Source organism: Halichoerus grypus, chromosome 1 (assembly GCF_964656455.1).
Source record: "Halichoerus grypus chromosome 1, mHalGry1.hap1.1, whole genome shotgun sequence".
NCBI classification, from domain to species: Eukaryota; Metazoa; Chordata; class Mammalia; order Carnivora; family Phocidae; genus Halichoerus; species Halichoerus grypus.
Genome location: NC_135712.1, coordinates 96,165,123 through 96,172,305, shown reverse-complemented (window position 1 = coordinate 96,172,305; position 7,183 = coordinate 96,165,123). Strand labels below are relative to the sequence as shown.

The 7,183-nt window shown below is 35.6% G+C and overlaps 1 pseudogene; it reads left to right on the top strand.

Annotated features, from left to right (window-relative positions):
* The first annotated feature begins 383 nt into the window (after positions 1-383).
* LOC118547839 (serglycin pseudogene) lies at positions 384-1,496 on the top strand (annotated as a pseudogene).
* The last annotated feature ends 5,687 nt before the right edge of the window (positions 1,497-7,183 follow it).

Below are 7,183 nucleotides of genomic sequence, written 5' to 3'. Positions count from 1 at the left end.
AGACTAGACAGGCAAGACATTGGTCTTTAAAGAGGCCAAGATGATGATTTGGAGTCATATATGGCTGAGATTTTACAGAGTGGCAGGGAATATATGGTAATATTAATCAGAATAGGGACTGAACAGCAGTAAAGCTAATGTGGAAGAAAAGAATAGGTTGGATCTTAGACATACTGAGTTGGGTATGCTGGCATAGTATCTTGATGAAAATGTGAAGCAAAAAAAGAAAAAGAAAAAGAAAAGAAAAGAAAATATGGAGTCCTTGGCAACGCAGCTCAGGGGTGGACACAGACAGGGACAGGAGCCAGAGAGGGGAAATTGTGACGTGGGTTCTGGGCAGGGTTTGAGGTTTTGGAACTTTTTCTAAAAGGGACAGAGTGCACCCTGCTACATTTCCTAATCGTGAGGTCGGTGTGCAGGCAGCAGAACTGAAGGGAGCTGGTCACCATGCAGCTACTCCAACAGGGCAGTAGGCTTGTCCTGGCTCTTGCCCTCCTCCTGGTTTTGGATTCTTCAGTTCAAGGTTTTCCTGTGCGGAGAGCCAGGTACCAGTGGGTACGCTGCAGTCCTGATAGTAATTCTGCAAACTGCGTTGATGAAAAGGGACCGATGTTCAACCTACTTCTGGGGGAATCCAACAGAATCCTTCCTCCGAGGACCAATCCTTCTTCAATGACAAGATCCCAGAACTTGAATGATGTCTTCCCTCTTTCGGAGGACTATTTTGGATCTGACTCGGGATCAGGATCTGGAAGTGGCTCTGGAAGTGGCTTCTTAACTGAAATTGAACAGGAATACCAACCAGTAGATGAAAGCAGTGCGTTTTATTACAAATTTAGGCCTCTCAAGATAAATCTGCCATCAGACAACCAGGACTTGGTCCAAGATGGACCAGAAGGGGATTTTATTATGTGAAAGAGAGGGTTTCCCATCTTGATGTCAGGCAACGCATTCAATATATTTTATGTATCATAGTTAAGTGATTAATTTTGGAACAAAAGGTTTTATAGAAATTTTAAAACATCTGAAAAAGAAATTTAGGTTTTATCACCTTTTTTTTTCCTCATGAATTCTGAAAGCTTCCTTTATCCTACTGTCCTGGAAGATACCTGTATTTCCTTTGTATCATATTCAACCAACGTCACTATGAAATTAATTGGACCACCCATGTCTATAAAATTGCTTTAAAGAATAAATTATACTGTTTTTTTTAAAATTCAGTTTGAGAAGCAAATTGACAGGCAATATTTCATATCTAAGTCTTCAGAAACCTGACTCTGATTGTGAATTATAGATATGCCTCTTTTCTTATGAAAAACCCAGATGAAACACATGGTGAATTTAGAGTGGGTGTAAAGTGTCCAGTGTAAAGTGTATTGCTCTAATATTACCATTGGATGTGTTTGCAGAGCTGGTGGACATTGTTTGTTGAGAAGTATGATTGCTGTTACAATTAGAAACTGAAGACCCAAATTAAAGCCCAATTGTGCTCTCAATACTTCATACTGCTTTACTTTTTTTCCTGGATATCTGTGTATTTTCAAGTCTTACCCTATTAAAGCAGAACTATAATCAAAACAAAAAAAAAAAAAAGAAAAGAAAATATGAAGCAAATATCACAGTCTTATTTTTTTAAAGATTTTATTTATTTATTTGACAGAGAGAGAGACAGCGAGAGAAGGAACACAAGCAGGGGGAGTGGGAGAGGGAGAAGCAGGCTTCCCGCTGAGCAGGGAGCCCGATGTGGGGTTCGAACCCAGAACCCTGGGATCATGACCTGAGCCGAAGGCAGACGCTTAACGACTGAGCCACCGAGGTGCCCCAATATCACAGTCTTATACTTCTGCATGGTGTAAACTCAGGTTGTGGTCAATTTATTGTAATTATTCATTCATTCAGAAGTTTTTCTTAAGCATCTATTTTGTACCAGACACCATTTGGGGCCTTTGGGATACACTAGTATTCTTGTCCTCAAGAAGGCTCACTGTCATAAAAAAAAAAACACATTTAATTTTCTTCTAGGGCATGAAGAAGGTAACTTCATTTTACAGAATCCTTCATTGTTATGGTAACACAGTAATTGCATTGATACCTTACCATTATCCAATATCTTAGCCAAAACCTTACTTTTTAATGTAATTTCATTTTTATTGTGTGATACCATGAAGGAGCCAGTTGCTTAACCTTGAAATTTTCAAAATGAAAGATTTATAGAAATAAGTTTCAGGACAGAAACTAAAGGAAAACAGTCTTACACATTCCACTGATTTTAAGCAATAATTTCCTGAGTAAAATCTGGAGCAGCACTTTGAAATTGTAGACATTAATAAAGCCTATTTCTTCCCCTTGCTAGCAATTTGGAGAATGTACCTGTATTATTGCAAGCATAAATTCAGCTACAGAACCATGTAAACAGCTCTGTTAATATTTATTACCTCCTTTCTTTGTTTCATGAGGTTTCAGCAAAGGTCCTTATTTTGGTCATGGGAAAAGATACTTAAATCCATATAATTTTGAGATTTCTGAAATGTAAGTGATTATTCTTCAGTACAATGCATACGTTTATGTTGCTTTTATTGATTTATGTTGGTTTTATTAATCACTTCCAACAATTTTTACATTTTTTAACTATTTTAGTTACACAGAACTCTTCAAATTGAGAATCAGTAATGCTTCGTTGCTGCAATTGTATAACAGAAATACTAAACTATACTTTAGGACTAGCTTCTGACTAGATAAATGGTTTTGAACCAAGTCATAAACTTCAGATGACTAAGCAGCTCAGTTCACTAAAATATTTATGTCCAGCTTTAAACATTCCATAAAAATACCAACTTTGGTTCCCTGAAATCTTCTAACATTTTAAAGGCTTACATACCAGTTGCTTTGGGAGGCTTTCAGTAAACTTTTTTTATAACTACCTAAGTGGCTTATTTTGCACACAAACTATAGGTCACATATTCACATGTATTGACATAACACTGTCAATGCACTACTAAGTTGCCTATCGGGGTTTTAAATAATTAGGAGGAAAGCATTAGTTTAAACATTAAGATCAATAGGCCATACTCACTGATTCAAATTGGCTGCCAATTTCATCATTTTTTGAAGGACATCACATGAGCTTGAGTGTATTAATTTTAATCACGATACCTGCCATTTATAGGGCAAACTTAATGCTTTTCAAAGGGCTTCATCGTTTTCAACCCTACAACATTGTGTGAGGTAACATTTAAAGAAAGCCAACAGTCACGGATGTAAATGAAAATTTCATTTTTTTAATGTAAAAGTCCTATTCACCATATTTTACACTACTTACAGAAATAGGTGTGTGAGACCTGTCATTTTTTTTTTTAAAGATTTTATTTATTCATGATAGAGAGAGAGAGAGAAACAGAGGGAGAAGCAGCTCCCAAGGAGCAGGGAGCCCGATGCGGGACTCGATCCCAGGACCCTGGGATCATGACCTGAGCCGAAGGCAGACGCTTAACTATCTGAGCCACCCAGGCGCCCGAGATCTGTCATTTTGTATTTAAAATATGTTTTCTTGCATATATTATTTATGTTATAATGTTCAGCTATGCTTACCTGACATGCCCATTCAGCAGCTAGTGGCTATAAAACACATATATAAAATATGCATAGGTAATATTAATTTTTTTAAAAAACTTCAAGAAACAGGATCACAAGTTATGAATCATTAATTTATGTATATATGTGTTTAAGATTGATTTGTTTTTCAATAATTTACTGAATTTGAGGAGGCTTGGTTATGATAGATTAGATTCTGCACTTTATGAAGTCTGAAAACAGATCAGCAGCCTGAGTCAGACCCAGGTCAAGGTGGCAAATACCAGGGAAGGCATGAGATGAAGGGCTGGACACTGTGGTCCAAGTCCCAGCTTTGCTGAAGGTCATTCAGCTACTAAATGGCAGTCTTTCCATAGTTAAGAGTATGAGTTTCCTTCTTTGAAAATATATTCTTGCTGGTATCACTAGAAAAATACGGGACTCAGATATGATAATTTATATCACACTTTACATTTCAAGCACATGGAAAAATGTAAGTTATTAATACTACTGCTCTGTTGTTGCCACATTTTTATGGATCACTGGAGAGTAATCACATGCCATATGTTCCAGAAAAGACATTCAAGCTCCTCTCTACTCATTACCTTGTGATCTTAATTTCCTCATCTGTGACATTTGACCTAATTTATCTTCTGTCCACACATCGCTGGTCTGTCCTTAGAGTACTTGCCCAGAAGATGACAAGTTAGTTGACTCTGATGCTCAAATAGTGATTCTAACCCAAAACTTCAGTTCTGAGAATTTGGGTGTTACTCCCTGAGCTGATCCCTGCAATACAATCTCTAGCATCCCATCAAGGAAATAACAAATATACTTAAAAATGGAGATGGAGCTGGCAACCCAGCTGTGATTCCCCATCTCCACTTGTCTTTTTCTACCTTCCTCTTCTATTACTGATAGGAGCTACACTTCTACTGCCATATTCTTTAACATAGGTCTGTGCTTTAGTTAAAACTTAAGGAAATTAAGACATTCATAAATTCTGGACATTCCACTCATTATTTGTCTCACTACTTCTGTTTTTATTTTTTAAATAATAATAATAATTTCAAGGAATTAACCAAGTGTTAAAAGACATTTGGTTAACTTTATATTTATTAGGAATATGGCTTTGCCCAACTTTCTTTTTCCTCATCTTTGTGGTTGATAAAATATCAGAATTTGAGGTTCCACTCAAACTGTGAGATCTTACGTTTTTCAAGTTGCTCCTTTTCAGGCTCCCTCTGAAGGATGGGTCCATCAGTTAATTGTTTAAGAAGTTAATTAACGTTGATATAAACACTTAATCAAATAATCTTTTCAGTTACATCTTATTGTTCCCTAACACTGTATCTTTTTTAACGTCACTTTTTTTCCTCAATTTTTTTCCTACTCTTTTTCTGAATCAAGAATCTTTTCAAATTCATTCCAGTGCCTCTATTATTATCACTTTCCTTAGGCCTCATATTCAAGATGGCAATAACTATTTAAAAATAATAAATGTGCAGTATATAAAACATTTTTCCTTACTAGCACTAAAATAATTTGGGAATGCTGACAGATGATGAAAGGCCTATTTGCAAATTATCAGACATTTCTATGATCACATTCTTTACATAAGCATATTATGTTTGCTATAAATCTATTTCAAGAGAGCCAAAAACTACTCATTCAATCTTTTTATAACACAGTTATGGAACACTTGTTAGTTTTACAGAGCTGTACTACATAGGGGCAAAACTGCAAAATATGACCTTTGCCATTGGAGAATGTACAATAAAATATACAAATACACTCACTCATGTTGGCTACAGTAACTATGACTTTTTGTTCACTACTTCTTTACAAAGTGCCTGATACATAGTAAATCCTCAGTAAAGATTTTGAATCAGTAAACTCACAAATGATGTAACCAAAAGAGTGGGGTTAATTGTATATGTTCCACAAAGAAAGAAAAAGGAGATGGTTATGTGAGTTGGAGCCAAGAAATCCTACATGGAGAAGATGAGACACATAGATAGTCTAGGTGTAAAATCGCAAAACGCGTTACAAGTGGAAATTGTTTCAAATGTTGGAAGATGGCAAAGTATTTCTATGGCTGTTTATGTTAGCCAGTGAAGTTTTCACTACCCAGACCCTTACCCCAACAAAATTCTGAAAATCCTCTCTTATACCCCATTTACCCCTGCTTCCCATCTCCTGGACTTTCCACTGCACTCTCTGGAATTCACAGCCAAATTCCTTCTATCCCTAACAGCTTCCCTTCATGTTCCCTTCATGTTCTTACCGTAACCTAACTGGCTTTCTCATGAACCTATTGTTACATAGAAACCCTCTCAAGTGGTTCCTGATTTTCTCCCCTCATCACTCATACCACTGAGCTGAGAGGCAAGATAAAAATCAACCTTGTTCCACATGCTACTTCTAGTTCTTCTTTGAGGAAAAGAAAAGAAAAGGGAAAAGAAAAAAAGAAAAAGCTTTTAATCTAATGTCTTTATATCATATTACTACAACCTCTCCTTGTTGCAATCACTTACAGACACCTTGGGTCACATCTATGAAGATTTTTGCCTCAAATGTCATAGTTGCTTTATTTGGCAAAGTTCTCATAATTCTTAGTGATTCTAATATTCACACAGATTATATATCCAGTATGCTGGGTTCTGAGCTCACTAAATGTCTTCTAATAAAATAGTTCTTCACTTCTTCTTAGCTTCTCACTCTCATTGTTATACCCTGTACTTTGTCATTAAGAACAAAGTTAATACCTTCATAGTCCCAATTTCTATTATTCTATGTTCTCCTCACTATCTAATCCTTCTCAGTGTCTTTTCTGATGGATCCTCATATTCTTGACTTCTAGATGCCAAAATGCCCACCCAGACCTTGGTCCTCATATATATTATTTCATCTCTGTATTCTCACTCTTCTGGTGATTTCATCCAATCTCAGTTTTTAATACTACTCCAAATGCTACAATCATATATCCAAAAGTCTTGACACTTTTACATGAACATCTGATATTTCAGTATCAACATGTCCACAAGACTCATGGTTTTTTTTTCATTCAGACTTTTTCCTCCTCCAATGTTTCCTATCTAAATAAATATGGACTAAATCTTTCCAGTTGCTTAGCCAAAAATAGTGAGTTATTCTTGATTCTTCTCTTGAACTTTTTATTCAGCTATTAAACTCCATGTTCAAACTATACTGCTTATTTATATATTAATATATATTATCATAAACAATTATATATAAATAGTATAGTTATATTATTTTATAGTTATATTATTTATATATTTTATAACTATATATATTCCAAAAACTCTTCCTCTATTGCTACTATCCTGATCTAAGACATCTTTCGCCTAGACTATTCAAATAGCTCCTAAGTGCTATCTCTGTTCCTGCCTTCACTGCTCTGCTCTGTAGACTAGTATCCAGAATGATCATTTCAAAATTTAAGCCAGATCATGTTATGACTCTGCTTTAAGAAACCTAATATTTTTCCTATTAGAATAAAAACCAAATTCCTTATAAAAACCTATAAGGCCCTGAATTTTTCTGTTTTCCCTATTATTTATATGACTTAGTCAACTAACAGACCTCTGCC